This window comes from Aptenodytes forsteri, unplaced genomic scaffold (genome assembly GCF_000699145.1).
Source record: "Aptenodytes forsteri isolate BGI_AS27 unplaced genomic scaffold, ASM69914v1 Scaffold426, whole genome shotgun sequence".
Lineage (NCBI taxonomy): Eukaryota > Metazoa > Chordata > Aves > Sphenisciformes > Spheniscidae > Aptenodytes > Aptenodytes forsteri.
The window spans coordinates 1,765,105-1,772,920 of record NW_008794010.1 but is presented as its reverse complement, the minus strand read 5'-3'; positions in this window follow the sequence as shown (position 1 = coordinate 1,772,920).

The following is a 7,816-nucleotide window of genomic DNA, read 5'->3' as shown; positions in this document are numbered from 1 at the left end:
GCGGCGTCGCTTCTCGCCGCGGGCGGGTGAGGCGGAGCGAGGTCCTGGGGACTTCGGCGTCCGGCTTGCCAGGACCAAACGGTCTGAAAGCCGAAAAACCTGCAGGGAGTCTCCCGTGCTTCTGAGCCCTGAGCCTCACAGTAGGCAGAATGGGAGGGAAGCGTGGCCCTCCGAAACGGCAGCCTTCCCGAAGGCCACCCGGCTGCGGTGCCTGCTTAGGCGCCATCCCCTCGGAGCCTGCACTGAAAACTTGCCCTGCAAAATCTAGGGCAAAAGTTGAATTTCAACAGTGATAGGCAGTTACTAACCTACTAGAGGTAGGTAGCAACCGTTGTAATTAATGGCTTTAGGTACAGTTACGCATTTTAGAAGATCAAACAGCAGCCCCCCCCCGACAGAGTACGTACACTGCGTTTATACGTTAGGAGGGCTTACCAAGATCGCAGTCTTTGCTTTGGGAGTGGCGGCCTGGTAGCTCTGAAGTCCTCGGCCCCTCGGTCCTGCAGACGTTTCAGTAGGTGTTTGATGAGGAGGACAGAGGATGAAAGCGGGCTGGTCACCTGCGTGACACGTAAGAGCACTCCTACGGGTCTGAAGGATCTTGTGCTGGGCACCGTGAGGCTGGATTTGTCACTGTATCTTTGTATTTCAGATATTTAACATGCAAACCTAGGGAATCAACAGTAAATAAAAAGATTAAATTAACTGGGATTGAATCTGTGTATAAGTTGCACAGTGTTTGATTAATTCTGCTTGCCTCTGCAGCATATACAGATACTCTGTAAAGTGACCATACAGTTTAGGGCTAGATCTTTGTAGCATTTTGTCTTCAATAATTTTATTTCCCTTCTGTAATTTTTTAATTTTTTTTTAGAGGCAGATTCTGAAATAAAGCCAATAGTTTTTTTGTGACGTCATTTTGACGAATGAGAAAAAAAAGCAGAAATCAATAAAGACAATCTAGAGCAGTGTAATTGATTCTACCTCTGGCTGGAAAACAACATCTTACCCAGTTGTCAACACCGTACAGTTCAGAGTTGTTTTTAGTTACTGCAAGTAGCTTATGGTAGTCTCCAAGGAACAAGAAATACTTTTTTTTTTTTTTTTTTTTTTTTTTTTTTTTTTTTTTTTTTTTTTTTTTTTTTTTTTTTTTTTTTTTTCCTCCTGTGGATTGTGCCCTTTTGCTGCTGGCAACTGTTGATTCTTTTCATTTTTAAACCTTTTTGTTCACCGTTGTGTTTCTAGCGGAGTTTAAGACAACACATTCTGTTTATGCAATGCAATGCCTACAGTAAGGTGAACCTTTTTGTACTCTAGAGATAGGAGCTTCTTATATGACTAAAAGTAAGTATTTACTGAGTGTAAGTTTTCTGCTTGGTTGTGTGTACCTGTCAAATACGCTTAAATTATAACCTCTTCACTGCAAAAACTAACTGAGAGGAGCTCTGATGCTTACTCTGCTTAAAAACTAGTACAGTTTCACCAGGACTGCATAGTTTTGCTTTGCTTTCCTGTTGATCTCCCTTTCAGCAAGCGATGGTGACTTTGGTCTAATGGACCTTCCCATCCCAAATCTCTCCGAATTTGTTGCTGTGTGAGTTCCTGGGCTGGGGGAGGACGCAGCATTTTGCAGTGTGGGGGAGCAGGCAGTGCGGTCCTCGGCTGAGACCCCGCTCCAGGATAAACGAGAGCGTGTGACCAGCTGGGGCATGTTTTCACATTGAAGGATGATTTCCCTCACACCAGCCCTGATCCCTGAGCTCTCCTGATTCATGTGGGGCTGTTCGAGGGCTTGTGTCCCCACTCGCTCCCTGCACTCTGCAGGGGTTACCGCCTAGTAAAAAGAGACAGATGAGCAAGCAGTGTAACCATCCAACCCCTGCCTGACCTATTAAGATGAACCCTTGTTGAATTTAATTTTCATTCGTATGGTGGGCTGTGAGCTATGGCAGCTCACAGCTCTAATTCGTGATCCCTGTTGGATTCAGATCAGGCACCTGAGAGGTTCCCACTTCCAAAGAGAAGGGATCTCACATGGAAGAGCTGGCTGTCTTTGTTTGCAAATGAAAACCTCTTTACTTTGTGTGTAGTGCCTTTCACCTTGACTGGGGACAACGTGGTAGAGCTCAGAGTGAGTGGAGGTAGCAAAATAATGAGAGAATTATTTTATGTTGTCTTGAAAACATTTTGAAACTCCAATCACTGTCTCAAATGTAGAATTGATTTTTTTAAATACATTTAAATCTCTGGGATGTTGAAGTATCTAACATTAAACATATTGACCTATATTTCTCAAGGCCTTCCATCAAGATTATAGCTGATTGAGTAGTCAGACCTTTGTCTTATCTTTTTAATCCGTTCATTTCACTAAAATGTTGCTTTCTCATCCTGACAATCTACTTATGTATTTCATTTGCTTGAAGCTGAGGATAATCTGTTTAGATTAATACTAAATTAATCACAATCTTAAATGCTTCCAAAGAAGTTAGATGGATACTATATACAAATGCAGACCTACCATACCTCAGGAGCACTTGGGTTTGGGCCCATGTGGAGCTTCCAGCACTTCTCTGTCCACCGTATTGTGCAACAACCCAAACTGGGCTTGGTTAAAGTCAGACGTAGCTTGTGATACTGCTGAAATGGGTACTGCTGGAGGGGTTTATAAACGGGTGGAGGCGCAGTATCGTGCCAAGTCTTGGCTATAGATGCCACTTTGCACCCACTGTTTCCAAAAAATAAACTGGAGAAAAATTAAAAACCAAAGAATATCATTTTCTATTATTCCTTATTTTCTTCTGGGAGGACTTGCTGGTATGATTTTGATTAGCTGCTAACAAAAACAAGCCAAGCACATTCAACACAGGTTTGAACTGTGTGTTACTTCAGGACATGTAGAAGATGACTTCTGTCAAGATACTACTGGGAACTTACTCTGAGAATATATTGAACTCTTAATTTGTGTCACTTTCTCATTGATTTTATTGAAGCTTATTGTGCTGTCTGGATTCTGATAGTGAGGAAGGCAGCCAATATCAGATGAAGCTAAACAAGGTGCAAGATTATCTGTAAACAGAAATTAAAACTAGGTGAGAAAAACCGAGACCAACCAGAAGCATACTCAGAAGGAAAGAAGAGCAAAGGCATTTTGAATAGTATGATAATCCACGAAGATCAAAACCCATGCAGATATACGCTATTATTTCGCATTTGGGCTTCTTTATTGGCTTAGTCATGGTAAGAGTAGTAGTGAGTTGCCTATCTATTAAGCACTAATCGTTTGGCATCACCATTTTAAAAACAAAGATCCCATGTCCGCAGTAAGTCCCGGAAATAGCAATGAATGATTGTCCCATGGTGTGAAGAGGACAGCCAAAAGCACACCAAAGCTTTCCTTCAAAATCTGATACTGACTTTTTTTCTGTGGTCTCATCCAAGTCTGCTAACCTCTCTGAGATATCTTCCTCATCCAGCAACGGGAGGTCGGATTTTCCTGTCTGCTGTGCCCTGTCTGCATGTTTGGATGGGTGGAAGGTTGGCCAAGTTATGAAAGGAGGGTAATTCACCTGGTGTATGTATGACAAACAGAAAAAGAGTTGGAAAAAATGACCAGGGGCAATTACGCTCTTTTTAAATGAGAGGGAGCTTGAGATACCGCTGATAATTACAGAGATCTTAGAGGCTACTATGCCTCTGCTTTGTTCTTTAATTTCTACATTCAAGAGCATCCAGATGTGCCAGGGGCTTAAACCAAAATATCAAACTATGAACCCCACAAATGGTGGGGTGTATCATAACGGGATAAATACAAGACATCCCCAGACTTTTCTAAACACGGGACCTACCCCACTCTCCCATGATCCCCACCTTCCCCATGTGGGTTTTGCTTGTTAACCTGGGCTGTTTGCTCAATCTCCTTTCATTATGGGAAATTAATGATATAATGACATTTGTATTTGCCTTAATAATAACCTTGGTAGTAAGCTATTTTCCATAAGGCTGATATTCCCCTGTTTTCTTTTTTAGAATTTACACTAACTTGTTTGTTAGCATTTTTGTTAATCAACACAAAGCCTGGAGATGATTAAGTAGTTAGTTAGGTAATCCATTAGTTCCTGTATGGGAAATGTGCAGAAGTGCCCCAGTTGTCGCTTAAATCATGCTTCCCAGGTTTTCGTACAAATACAATTTTGGCTTTGCCAAGTTACCAGAATTGATGCTTGTGTTTCCTGGCATTGCTCTTTTGCTCCTACATCAACAGCATGACTAGTATTTTCCCCGCCTCCTACAAAAAGAGGATTAAAAAACAGCATTTGGAATACAAAATAATTTTTATTGCCTGCATACTTCAAATCCCAGCCCCATTTCATGTAATTAGAGTTTGTTTTTTTCCATTAAACTCCTTGAGAGTGGCTTTTGCTTCTGAGTTTCATTTTCCCTTTCTTTACATATACATGTATTTAGTGAGTGTTTTTGCTTTAAAACACAAGGTCAGATAAAAAATGCAGGTGATTGGATTGCAGGGATGTGAAGAATAGCGCTTGAGAATATAAAAAAGGAAGAAATTAATAGACTAAATTAAAAAATAACCTCTCAAAGCCATGTCCACCATCTGAGCCTAGATCTCAAATGGAAGAATTCTGAGTGACCCCATGAAGATCAATAGAAGCTTCATTTTTGCAATAGATTTTATTTAAAAAGCACTCAAATATTGTGGTAATGGAAGAATAAACTCTTGAAATAGATAGAAGAGGTAGAGTTATACTTTTGGGATAGAAAGGAATGGATTTGGGCAAGACTGGTCACTTTACTAGGGGTGGAGCTTAACCTTCTCATAACAGGTTATTACATGATAACGGTTGATGCCTGCTCCAGCTCGGGACTGGCCTTGATGACAGAGGAGGTTCTTGTCATCCAAACCAACACAGGTTCATCATTCTTTGGTTTTGCAAAATGAAGAACAACTTACACAATGTGTCAATGGAAGAAGAGATCAGCTAAATAAGTCAGCGACCTTCCCCGCCCCCCATCCAGGGGTCTGCGGTCAGTGACCAGGGTGGCCCCATCTGGTTGGAAAATCCATGAACCTGTGCCTGTCCCTCTGCCACTCATTAAACCACTGAATGATACGGAAGGATTCTGAAAATACGCAAGAACCAGGCTTAGTGGAACTGTATTTACCAGCGTTGTTTTAGCAGGCTGATGTTGGCCCCTAAGCCTGGAGCTGGGACATGGGGCTGAGTCCCTTTTGAGTCCTAGGTGAGCCTTATTCTGAGGGGATTTTGTGCAGCACCTGTATTGTGTTGGGTGTTTGCAGAGGCGTGCATTTAACCCGAAACACACATCCTCGATGTTCCACACAAAGGTATCAGACCAGTGTCTGTGACAGCTAGCAGCTTCTTACTGATTCGGACTAAAGTTTGTGAGTAGGTATCTGCATGTAGGTGGGGAGCAGTTATCAAAATCAATGCACTTCTGCTTTTTTGCCTTTCATCAACAGTCCAGTTTTCAAGCAAAGTAATCTGTGCTGTATTTTCATCTTTGCCATCTTCTGCTAATTCACTAGCACAATTTTGCTGTTGTTTGGAGCTAGTTATACACGGTGGTGAGCAAAATTACCCCTTTGCAGCATTCAAAGCTCTACCTTTCTTGCTTTTAATCTGGAAAAAAGCCGTGTGTAAGACTGCTTAAAGTTTTGAATTTACAGTCATGGGGCTAAAAGCCCAATCCTCATGAGCTGGTGGACTCTGGTTATGGTGTCCATAATTATATGGACATAATATAATATAATAATATGTAATTAATGACAATAACATATTGTCATTAAGTTATCCACAACTCAGATGCATCTGGGAACATTATGTCTCCTTATTATAGATAAGAATGCAAATTTTGGAAATCTGGGTTTTCATTCTCTCTTTTTAGAAGCCTGTCATTTGAGATGGCAAGTCAGTTGTGCACCAAGAGGCAGGTGATTCCAGCTGCTTGAAGCCATTAGGGAAGGCTGCCACGCTGATACGGTACATACTCTCTGTATATACGTGGGGGAGAAGATCATCCGTCTGGACAGCCACCTTATAGAGAGGCGCTGTGCCCCTCTTCCCCCACCTTTCACAGTAAATTTGTATATTACAAAAGCACGTGCTACCATGTCAGACAAGAAAGAATAACAAGACAGACACCCATTAATTAAACCCTTGTTGTGTGATGATGTTTCTTTCATTAAGAGCCAGGCCCTCATTTAAAATAGGTGGTGAATGGACGTTTTCTGTTCACCGTGACTATTAAAACAGCTTTTTACATTGACGGCCAAACTTAATCATTGCAATTATCCAACAACTACATTGCACTTAAATTTTGTAATGATATCTGACAGCAGGAAACAGTTTGAGTGCTGGGTAAAATCATCCTGCACACTGGGTCTGTCTCATTGGCTGTCAACTGGCTCCAGAAGAAAAACTGGGGTAGAATAGGAGGGAAATACCTACAAGTCTTAAAATTAATGAGCATTAGTTGATCTTTATTATATGGAAGAGTTAAAATGCTAGTATTTACTAAAAAGCTCAGTGCAGCTTGGAAACTGTTGTATACACATATTTACATGCATGTGTGTGTGTTGTCTGTGTATGTATATAAACACATAACATGCATATGCACATGCATATGCACATACGTATATGCGTGTTTTATATGTATATACACGTAAATATGCCCCAGATGGAAGTAAATGTGATTTACTTCAGGTTTTTTTCTGTATTTCTACACATAGTATAATTACCAAAGGAGAAAGAATGATTAAATTATTCTTTCTAGTTAAACAGAAAACAAGATGAAAGGAGCCTGGGTTTAGCAAGGGAACATGGTGCCAGAATAATCTGATAGCTTTCCTTAAATGAGATAACAGATTTTCCAAAATAGAAAATGTGGTAAATCTCATTTGGACCTTAGCAAAGCACTTGAGACACTCCTAAATGGGAAAGTACTAATGAAGCAAAAGAAGATGGAGGCTAACAGAGGACACGAAAGGTGGGGAAGAACTGGCTGATGGGAAAGGGCAGAGGAAAAGGAAGAAAAGGGTCAAGAAGCAAGTTACTGCAAGAGTTCCTCAAGGATCAATTTTAGGACCAGTGCTGATAATATTTTCATTAACTACATTAGCATATGAAATCGGTGTGCTCTTGAAATCTGAAGATGAAGGGAAGAAGACTATCATACGTTAAAACCTTTCTGACTCTTGACAGGTAGATAAATGGGAAGAAATGTTTGATTAGAACAGAATGCCTGGGCATGCACTTCAGGGTTAACAAGGAATTTCTTCTCTAAGGGAGATAAGAGATGACTCAAGTGGAGAGAACTCTGGGTGTCGTACATGATCACTTGGTGACAATGAATCGACCATGGGATGAAGCCATGAAGAAGGTGTACATGCTCATAGCATACATCAGACAAGGTATTTCCAACAGAAAGAGAAAGTTTCATTGTAGAAGGCACGCATGAATGCACATCTGCAACACAACTGCTGTCACATTTCTGTAAGAAAGATGAATTAATCTGCAACCAGTGCAGAGAGGTACCACAAAGCATGTCATATGAGAGATGACATAAAGTGCTGCTTAGTCTAAAAAATAAAGGCTATGGTAGGATACTGATTTCTTTCTAAGAATATACTGGTTGGCCTAATACCAGGAACAGAGAAGAGCTATTTAAGGAAAAGAATAAAAAAACCCCAAGCCAACCATTTTCTTGACTGGAAAGCAAGAGCAGGTTCTCACTATTGAATCATAGAATCATAGAATCATTAAGGTTGGAAGAGACC